At 42.3% G+C, this 11,824-nt stretch overlaps 1 non-coding gene across 1 annotated transcript; it reads right to left on the reverse strand.

Annotated features, from left to right (window-relative positions):
- Positions 1-10,941: 10,941 nt before the first annotated feature.
- LOC128129398 (small nucleolar RNA R71) lies at positions 10,942-11,048 on the reverse strand. The gene has a single exon (XR_008227308.1). It is a non-coding gene; the product is annotated as a small nucleolar RNA R71 (small nucleolar RNA).
- Between the last annotated feature and the right edge of the window lie 776 nt (positions 11,049-11,824).

Consider the following 11,824-nt stretch of genomic DNA (forward strand, 5'->3'; position numbering starts at 1 on the left):
GACTCGGCGAGTTGTTCATACAACTCGGCGAGTCATAGACTAGACACATTCATGTGAGGGAGATGAACTCGATGAGTTCAAGGATGAACTCAGCGAGTCAGTTGAAGATGGTCCCGATTGTATGACTGAAGTAGAACCCATTGAGTTCTTGCTAGACTTGATGAGTGGAGTCGGCGGTTGTATTGGGTTGGAGGGTATGGACTCGACGAGTTGGTAGACCAACTCGGCGAGTCAAGTCAACTGGAGGTTGACTTTGACCGTTGACTTTGATCAAGCTTGACCTGGGTTGACTTTTGGATTATTGTCGTCTAAATGTTATTTTCGGTATTGCTAGTTCAGGAAGCTGAAGGGTCAGCAGTTCAGGAGTTGCTGATTAGCAATCAGAAGTGTTCAACTATTCTTTAGCAGTGCAAGGTGAGTCTCCTCACTGGGTGAATGGGTCTAAGGCCACAATGCCAACCCCTGTAGTTTATGAGTAGGAAGACCCGGGGGTTAGCCCTAGGCACTGTATGCTAGTGTGATATTCTGGACCAAGGTCCGATGTCGGACAGGTGCCCGAGGCAGGTGTATGTGTATGATATTCCAGACCAAGGTCTGATGTCGGGCGGGAGCCCGAGGTATGTTTGCATGATAGATTATACTTGTTGTCTGTGTGATACCTGTATGTGCCCGGTAGGGAGGTGAGTGTGGGTGAGGTCTCGTATCTCACCATTAGCAGAGTGTGGACGAGGTTCCATATCTCATTAGTAGCAGAGCAGGGGCAAGGCCCAAATTAGGAAATGAGTGAGTGTGGGCGGGGGCTCATATCTCACTATCAGCAGGAGTGTGGATGACGTTCCATGACTCACCAGTAGCAGGACAGGGGCGGGGCCCATGTGAGGCGAGGCCTTAGATCAGGAGTATAGTAGAGTGTGATAGCCACTTGTTATGTGTTATGTTATATGTTTGTATGTGTTTAGCGGGCGAGGCCCAGAGACAGGCAGGGCCTAAGAGAAACATATATGTATACCAAGCGGGGTCGATGCTAGGCGGGGCCTGATGCCGGGCAGTATGTTGTTATGTATGTGGTATGTGGTAGATTGGAGAACTCACTAAGCTTCGTACTTACAATTTTCAATTTTGGTTTCAGGTACTTCCGGTAGCGGATGGAGGAGCTCGGGGTGATCGCATGGCACACACCATTGTTTGTTTAGCCTAGGATGTTTTACTCTGATAAAATAAAATAATGTTTTAGACATGATACTATGATGTGATATGTTTTGAATAAATGGTTGATAGTTGTGGTTTTATTATTAAATTAAAACGAAATTTTTGGTCATGATTTTTGGGAAGTTACAAAAATTCATCTTGCATGTCCCTAATATGTGCTTAAAATTGCTACTTGACAAAACCCTATGAGATATTTACACTTAGTTTGCTTGGAATTTGGTTCGATTTTGAGGATAGGACTAACTACCTTCGCGCTAAACTCACGACATGAGGCTGCTTCTCACGACGTGAATACTGGACTTCCGAGAATTTACATATTTTGGTTAATGTTTAATGGTTGTTATGCTTTGTGTTTTGTTTTGCTGTTATTTTCTTGCAGGCATATGGGTCCTAGAAAGGATGTTAATGAAGCTTAAGGTGGAGTTGCCAACTTACACCCATTCTATACCTTCCCAACCAACATATCCCAGGAAGTGCTTAACCGGTATAATCATCGATTGGGATGGCTCCATAATAGAGATTTTGCAGTGTCTCCCACAACTAATTGGAACAAGCTTCAGGAGTTGGGTGAAAGATTCCAAAAACACAGTCTAAAAATTTCATTTTAAATCCTTAATAAAACCATAATTATCATTCAACATATAAAATTCATAAATCGTGTATCTCAAGAATATCATAACATCTGTCAAATATATCAGAGTAAAAACATCCCAGGCTGAACTAATGGTGTGTGCACTGCAATCATCCCGAGCTCTTCCCCTTGCTACTGAAAGTACATGAAACCAAAATTGAAAACTGTAAGCACGAAACTTAGTGAGTCTTCCCAAACTACCACATACCATAGACATAATCATATAATAACATACATTGGGCCTTGACCGCTACATCGGGCCCCGCCCGACATCGGACTGAGATCCGGTTTACATATAAACATATCAACAATGCATATAACATAAACACATAACATAAACATAACTTAGGCCTAGCTCACTACATCGGGCCCCACCCGACATCGGACCAAAGTCCGGCATCAGGCCCGGCCCGGCATCGGACCGAAGTTCGGTATACATATATCATATCAACAAACACATAACATAAACACATATCATAACATACAAACATTCCTCGGGCTAGCCCCGACAGTTGAACGAAGTCCAGAACACATAAAACATAACATATAAGCTAAAAATTCCTCGGGCTTGCCATGAAATTGGACCGAAGCCCAAAACATATAAACAAACACATGCAAGAAATCACGAAGACATCAAGCATACAAACATTCCGCGGGCTTGCCCCGACGTCAGACCAAAGTCCGGAAACATATAATCTACATCGCGCTAACCCCGACATCGGACCTAAGTACGACATATACTAACATACATAAACGGGCTGACATTGGTGCCTTAGACCCGTTCCTACAAGAGAAAAACTCACCTCTTAAGCTGGCTGCTGGAATCTTGCGAATAAATCTCTGGCTGCTGGCTAATAGATCCCTAAACTGCCAACATCAAAACAAAACCCAATTAACCATTTGGGCTTCCTATGCATAACTCTAAAATCCCCACTTGGGGTAAAAAGACCATTTTACCCCTAACCTAGCTTGGTCCAAGATTAAGGCCCAAACTCATACTCTAAAGGCCCATAAGTCAAATAATTAACCAAGGCCCAACTGTGGCCCAATTTTCCAAATTGGGCCCAAACTCCTCACATGGTCTTACACTAAGGCCCAAGCATTTATTCTTGGTCCAACACATGGCAATCTAATGGTCCAATATCTCATAATCATCAAGGCCCAGTTATGGACCATCTATGGCCCAATTTTCTCAGTTGGGCCTAAACATGTTGAATGGGCCTTATCCTAAAGCCCAAACCAAATATTCTAGTCCATATATTTGTTCTTGGATGGCCCATCAAGAGCCCAATCCCTAAACCCAACAAAGAGGCCTAACTCAAGGCCCAACCAAAATTAGGGTTTGTCACATGAAATGACGATTAGGGTTAAGTATTCTTACTTAACCCATTAAGGACTTAATCCATTAATTCCATCACTCCATTAGGTCATTCATACAATGTAGTTGGACATAAATTGTAACTCCAGTCCACTGGTCCGAATGCGGGTCCCGACAATCTAAAACTAACATCTTCCAAAATTAGGGTTTCTAACCCAAGCACATGTCAACTAGTCAAACGATTAGGCTTTTAGGTCAATTAGGGTTTCATTAAGTCAAGCACCACCCACTGCCACCTCGCAGTGGTGGTCGACTGCGGCACACGGCGGCAACCACCACCTCACGGTGGTGGCGGTGGGTTTTTCCCTTGATTAATCCGGCCAAACATGAATCATTCCACATAATCCCACCAAACCCACAATTAAACACAATAAATCACACACACAACCACCCTTCACGGTGGCTGGTGGCGGCAGAAAGCGGTGACAGGGGGCGACAACCACCATGGTTGGCAGCCATGGTGGTTTTCTCATTCTCCGGCCAGCTAACACTCGCCAAAAGTATTGAAGCACAGACACACCCACATATAGAACATCCACCATGCAGAAATACATCGGACATGGAGGAGGAAGGCGGCGACATCAGCGTCTGTTGGGTAGGAGATGGCGAAGGGTGGTCAGAGTAGCGCCGATGAAGGACATGGCACGTCTGTAGATGACGATAGAAGGTAGAAGAAGAAGGCAACTGAGGAATGGTGATCACTTTACTTCGCTGGAAGGGAAGGACATCCGCAATGCTCGGCGGCTCGGTGCAGCATGGGACGGAGACAGCTGCATTGGTGGTTCACAACAGCAAATCGGTGGCGGTCGGGGAGGTTACACACGGCGGCGGCTGAAGAGCACTTCTAAGGTGGTGGCGACTGATTCACCCTTAGGGTTAGTGTTTTGGGTGATCCACAAAAGGGAAGGATGGTACTGGGTTTAATCCCATGTCTATTCAAACTTTAATTCATTTATCCAATATTAGTCCATCCCCATAATATTTGTTTTCAATTTAAATCCAAAACTTACACTTTGTCCCCTGCCTCCATAAAATCTTTTCAACTTTGATCCAATATTTACCATTCAACCCCTCTTTTTCAAGATTTTATTTCAATTTAAATCCAAAATTTACCAAACCACCCTCAACCTTCAAAATTCTTTACAAACTAATCCGGGAGTTACATTTTAACCCCCAACAACAACGCCTTGCTAAATTATTCCGCATTTAGGGCCACTATTCGTTTATAAACTTTATTTATTTATTTATTTAATACACGGGATGTTACAACTCTCCCCCAACTTAAATTAGATTTCGTCCTCGAAATCATTCCTTACCATTCTTGTCACGCCAAACAACTTGAGCGACGTGGTCACAGCCCCGAGCATACCTGAGCCTTCTCAAGGTAATCTAAGTCATCCCTCGAAGGGTTCTAAAACCCAAAAATGAACGAATTTCTTGCAACATGATCACATCTACTCATCTGAAATCTACAGTTTTGAGATGGTCTGACTCCCTGACAGACTGTCCATACTTAATTATTATCGAACCCATTGCACTTATCTCCTACTGGCTACTTAAGTTCTGATAACCTGAGGTTCCCACTAGAAAAATGAATCACATACCCAATTATCCCTGTAGATCACTTATACTTGGTCAGGGCTCAGATAATCCCGCTGTGAGTGACTTAGCATAACCCAAGCTATCTGTTACTCTAACCATACATGAAATCCTAAAACAATACTGCCCAAAACACTGAAACTGCTCAAAACAGCATGTTGCCACATGGTTGCTTTCCAAAATCTACCGAGACCTCCCTGGTATCAAGTCGTTCACCAGTCATCTGGAACACCGGGTTTTGGTCTGGTTGCTGAGCCAAAGGCTCTCATACAGTCGCCCCACACGACTTCCGAATGAAATCCTTGTCTATCAATAGTTGCCACTAGTTATCTTGCCACTGTAGCTCTAACGACCTCCTGATCCAACTGATCGGGTCCATGCATCGAATCCTGACATCACCAAATCCAAGGCTAAAAGTTATTGCTACATGACCAATGGTAGCCTTATATCACAAACAACCTTAAGCCGTCCATTGCTTCCCATATCTCATAATTGTGGTGACGTTCCTATGGTCTTATCACTGGATCAAACAGGTCTAATTCATCTGGGGAAATCCGTAAACCAATATGTGGATTTGCCATGCCCTCACTATTGCACCCGAACTGATGGGTACTACTGTTCCCTCCGTGATCCAACACACTCCCATGCTATCTACTAACCTAGTGAATGCTACGACTACACCCGTAGACTTACAATACTCTAGCACTATCTGCTAACCTTGTGAATGCTACGGCTACACCCGTAGACTTAAAACACTTATAGCATTATCTGCTAACCTTGTGAACGCTACGGCTACACCCGCAGACTTTCAACACTTCTAGCACTATCTGATAACCTTGTAAATGCTATGGCTACACCCGCAGACTTACAACACTTCCCACACTATCTGAATGCTAGTTAATGCTACGATTATCCCGCAGTCTTACAACACTTTCCACGCTATCTCGCTGCTGGTGAATGCTACGGCTATCCTGCAGTCTTACAATTCTTTCCACACTATCTTCATCCCTGATTACTAATCTAAACACATCCAACGTCGAGCATACACACTACCTAACATTCCAAATGGAACTCATGTCCTGACTGGAATCCCCAACCTGATTCCTTAAAGCCTACTATCAAACATTCCGAGAACGCGATCTCATTATTCACAAGTTTTTCAGACTTCCAACTCACACTAACCTCAATCCATATTGTCGCTTGGGCTGTCTTCCTTTCTGACAAGGATGCAAAAATTATCCCAGTTTCAAAACTGCTTCTGCTTATGAATCCCTAGATGATTCTCCCCCACTTAGATTCGACTAAGTCTTAACAATACATGAAAATTGGAAAATTCCCCACCCTTCTCACTTTCCAATGATCGATCCAATGACAACCAGCTCTTACCAACTAGTGCTCCATTACTATCCAATCAATAATGGTTAATAAGACAATCAAATCCTGTCGATGCTGGATAACCATCCTGCGGAACCCTGAATGCAGACCTTCCACAGAACACCCCCGATCCGATCTCGACCATAAACTAAGACGACACTGTACACTCCCAACCCGCAATTAAGGAAATAACCTTTCGCCGCCCACTAATAAATCTCGGTATGCAATTGGCATATGACATCTTTTGGAAATATAATTCAAACACAGACAGAGGATAAACCTATAGTTACACTTACTCAAACCCTTGGAATGAAAGACTCTATCGTCAAATTTCCCGCAAGTGTTGCACTAAATCTGTCCCTGCTGGCCTCTCAAAAGCTAATCTGAAATCTTGGGTCTCTTCCCAAGACCCTTCAATATATCCAACTAATTTGGTTCCCTTTTCCCAATGTGCTCCAAGTCAATATCCCGTTCTCGGGCTCTTAGAAGTCATATCATTCAGGGTCTCGCACCCCGAGATACTCACGTTCTCGCTACTATCAGTCTGCAGTATGTCATGATACCTTACCTTCTTTATTTCCCCATCCGCTACATATTGCGGTACCAAATAAGCTCTCTCTCGAGGCTTGGCAGTGCTCTCAGCCACAGTCTCAGTAGTCTGGCGGAGATCTAACAACTCTTGCGCCAATTATCGCGCCTCACTTGTCGGGGCAACTTTGCCTAGAATCTAGTCGAAAAGTCATCCCATGACATAGCATCTACCGCTTCATCACTCAACTCACTACAAACCTCTTCCCATCAAGCACGTGCTCTGTCCTTCAGGAGACAGGAAGTAAGCAAGATCTTGTTCCTCTCGGGCAACGACTGGTACGAAAAGCGTTGGCGACATTTGCCAACCATCTGCTACTAGCAATGGGGTCCCTAGCCCCATTATAATTTGGAGCTTCACAAGCTCTGAACTCTCGAAGGATGAACATACGCGCCCCCATCATGGCCGCTATCTCAGTGCAGAATGCACTTTGCCCCTCATCACAAATCTCTGAAATGCCGAAGATCACAGGAGTCTGGTAAGTGATACTATGCGTACTCGCAGATGAAATGAACTCCCTCATCTGATCATCAAGCTGCCCGGCTCCCGAGTCCGCGCCTGATCCCTCGCCGGCACCAGAACTACCATCTGGTCTACCACTTAGTGTCACTATACTCAGAAATATACCAAAACAGTCATCAGAATACTCATCATAACTCAAGGGATATCCCACACTACAAGTTCTCTAGGTTCGTCTCAACCTTCCTTGATTCGAGTACGGATCTTCTACTTTCAGTAGTACGGGCCTATACTACCTTCCATCCACCAAGTCTCTTCTACTATTACTACTCTCTACTAATCTCGTCTTAGGCTTGCCTTAGGGTAATCACCAACCCACTATCCGCCATCAGCTGCATAAGAAGTCTCTACTGTCTCTCCCTAACTAGCTCGCGAATACAATTACATATCACTAAGACTAGATAATTCTTCGAATGAGAGGTCCTACCCTACAAGCATACTCTAATCAGGCCATCATATCACTGACTAATCAGTACTAACATATAGTTCAATAAGCTAATATAGCAGACACATAAGCCATCCTTCCTAGATCCTTAGCCTTAACTAGCATGCAGTCCTCATACACATATAACAGGCATACGAGGCATCATTCCTAGATCCTTAGCTCTAGTCTAGCGTGCAGTTCTCATACACATATAACAGGCATACAAGGCATAATTCCTAGATTCTTATCCCTAATATAGCATGTAGTTCTCATAATCATATCATAACATAAACTTGTATAGGTAATTTGGGAATACTTACTTGAGCTCGGCTGATTGCATGCACAACACCATTTTCTCTTTTCAAAGTTCTTTTCTCTATTCAAAATCCTTTTCTTTTTCTCAAAGTTCTTTTTGTAAAACTGATTTTCTTTTGAAAATATTCATATCAAGTCCTTAGTTTGAGTTCAGACACACCCAATAGTGTTCCCGAATCCCTCAAACCAAAGCTCTGATACCAACTTGAAACATCCCAAAAATACAGTCTAAAATTTTCATTTTAAATCCTTAATAAAACCATAATTATCATTCAACATATAAAACTCATAAATCGTGTATCTCAAGAATATCATAACATCTATCAAATATATCAGAGTAAAAACATCTAAGGCTGAACTATTGGTGTGTGCACTGCAATCATCCGAGCTCTTCCACGCTTGCTACCGAAAGTACCTGAAACCTAAACTGAAAAATGTAAGCACGAAGCTTAGTGTGTCTCCCCTAACAACCACATACCATACACATAATCATATGATAACATACATTGGGCCTTTCCCGCTACATCGGGCCCCACCCGGTATCGGAAAAATCCGGCATTGGGCCCCGCCCGACATCGGACAAGTCCGGCATCGGGCCCCGCCCGACATCGGACCGAGATTAGGTATACATATAAACATATGAACAATGCATATAACATTAACACATAACATAAACATAACTTGGGCCTAGCCCACTGATATGTGCATATTTAGTGTGTATTTAGTAAAGTTTTTATTCATATATTAGCTAAATTATCGCATATTATGGACAAAAGGTACTTAAAAGTGTTAAATTATGTTTTTCAGTCCAAAGATGAAGCTCGGAAGCAAAAGGAAGCAAGAGAAGCAGTTAGGAGCTCGAGAGTGGAATGAAGAAGGAAAAACACTAAAAAAAAGCTTCTAATCGTCGAGTCAGATAGCTACTCGACGAGTCCGGTCAAGGAATCAGAAGGATAATGACTCGGGATCCCAGATAGTTATCGCAATACGGGGAATGTGAGAGGGACTCGATGAGTCACCACTTGACTCGACGAGTCGGATCGCTTATTTAAAGATAATTCCACATATCGATGAGGAAGAGTTCTGGGACGATTTAGAAGTATCTTGCTACGATTGAGAAGCCTGAAAAACCCTAGAAGACGACGAAGGAAGCTAGAATTCAATTCCGGAGAGTAATTAAGGCAAAATTTCATCATTCCATTTATTCTTTTGTTTATTCATCATGACTAAGCAATTTGACTTTGATTGTTTGCTGTTATTTACTTTAATTATGAGCTAAAACCTTTAGACTTCTGTTTGGGGATACAAAGTTGACAATATGGTTTGATTGATTGGTAGGATTAATTCTAAGTTGGTGAATTTTTGTTATTTTAGCTTGCTAAAGAACCTTGTGTGTGAATAATAATTAATTTTCTGTTAATAGGAAGATAATTGATTAGCATGAACATCTATTGATTATTGTCCTCATATGATATATTGTGACCACATAGTTATATGTCTAGGATTAATGAATATGAAACTAGAATTAATAAGAAAATTGAGTAAATTCATGTGCAAGCTTGTAAGATGACTATCAAACAAGAGGTTAATTAAAAAGACTAAATTAGTTAACTATTGCAAGTCTAACTTAACCCGAATAATTAATCTAGTAAATATAATTAAATTAGACAATTGGCCACTGTTTGAGTTAGTTTATTTGCTAAGGATTAGGGTAGTAAACATGAACCTAATCACTTGAATCGGTAACCAACGAAAGAATTAATCCATTGCACTATTACCTTAAAAATCAACCATAGAGTTAACCAAGTTGAACTAAACAGAAGTTCCTTTCCAATTATTGAATCTAGTTAAATTGTTATTTTCTAGCTTTAAATTAGTAATAATTAGTAAGTTTCTAGTCTTGTAAAACTAGAGAACAACCTCTGCTTTTTAATTAACTTAGATTAAATTAGTTTTTAGTTTAATTTGCCGTTCCCAGTGTTCGATACCCTGCTTATTTAGCTATACCACAATTGATAGGTTCACTGCCTTTTGTGTGTTATTTGATAATTAAAAGTAGGTTTACAATTCTTTTTTTACTAGAAATTTTTCTTTTCTGTTTTTGCCTTGCACTCGCCGAGTGCACTCGTGTCGACTCGGCGAGTCCATCGCTGTTTTAGTCTTTATTTTTTTATTCCGTTTTTTCCTTTTACGCATTTTGTTTCTTTTGTTTCGTTTTTTTCAGCTGTTTCATGACCCGAGGATCGGACACACCTCTAGTACCACCTTTGGAAGACCCGGAATCCGCACTAAAGAGAAGCAAGGGAAAAGCCGTAGGAGAAACCGCAACTTCAAAGAACTCACCACTCAAGAACTTGAAATCCATTTTCAGCAAGAAAAAAAGCAGCAAATTAGGAGCATCCAGTGCCTCGTTAACAATTGAAGAACCAATTCACGAAGATATCGAGTACGAGACCGAGGAAGAAGAAGAGCATATTTCCGAGCACGAAACCGATTCCGAAGAAGAGTTAGCTATCACTATGGCTAACATCGATGAAGTCCCCATGGGGGAGTGGAAGAAAAGGATGCGTGATGACACCGGGCCGGGACTTGTGCAACCCGCAATTCCTGCAACCGCCACTTTTGAACTAAAAGGCCATATTCTCGCCCAACTCAAAGAGATCCCTTTCTACGGGAAGGATCATGAAGACGCTTACAAGCACTTGGACGAAGTGAATGATGTGGCAGATTACTTCAATGTACCCAATGTGCCTTGCGAGATCCAGCTTCTTCGCATGCTTCCTGTCACATTTAAAGGAGCTGCAAAAGAGTGGTTGAAGTCACTTCCTCCTGGATCGGTCACCACATGGGCCAAGATGAAAGAAGAATTCATAGACCATTTCTGCCCGCCCTCCAAGATAGCCAAGCTAAAGAAAGCCATTTCCAACTTCAAGCAACAACCCGGAGAATCTCTTTATGAAGCTTGGGAAAGGTACAAGAGCCTACTTAGAAATTGCCCACACCATGATCTTAATAGCCAACAAGAGGTCTCCATCTTTTATGATGGAGTTAATGTCACCACAAGGCAACTACTCGATTCACAAGGCCCGCTCACCCGAAAGCCACCTCCGGAAATAAAGGAATTAATTGAAGAATTCTCTAAGCATTCTAGAGAATACCACAATCCGAGTAATAAAGTGAGTCGTGGAGCAGTAAACTCGGTGAACGATGGCATGGCGGCGGTAATAGCTAAACTCGATAGCCTAGACCGAAGAATGACGAAAATGGATCAAACGATCCATGCTATTAGGGTAGGATGCGAAAATTGTGGCGGCCCCCATCTTACCAAGGATTGTGATCGAGACGAGAATGGAAATAAAAAGGCTCAAGTATTCTATTCCAGTGGCGATAGATACGATGAAGACTGGAGGAAACCGAAGAAGGAATGGCTCCCATACGAAGAATATAAAAAGGCTAAGGAGGAGAAATACAAACAGAGGGAGAGGGGATTCTATCAAAAGGAAGAGCCGGTGACAGAAAAGAAGGAAAATTTAGAAGATATACTCACAAGGTTCATAACCGCGTCCGAGAAAAGACATAATGATCACGATGTAGCAATGCAAGAAACCAGAAACATGTTGAGGAATCAGGAAGCTTCCATTCTCAACATTGAGAAACAGCTGGGACAGCTTGCACATCAAGTGAATGAAAGAAGACCGGGTCAACTTCCGAGCAACACCGAGCCCAATCCAAGAATGGAGAACGTGAGCGTAATAACCTCCAGCAGTGAAGAAAAATTTACAGAAG

This window comes from Lactuca sativa, chromosome 9, assembly GCF_002870075.4.
Source record: "Lactuca sativa cultivar Salinas chromosome 9, Lsat_Salinas_v11, whole genome shotgun sequence".
Classification (NCBI taxonomy): domain Eukaryota; kingdom Viridiplantae; phylum Streptophyta; class Magnoliopsida; order Asterales; family Asteraceae; genus Lactuca; species Lactuca sativa.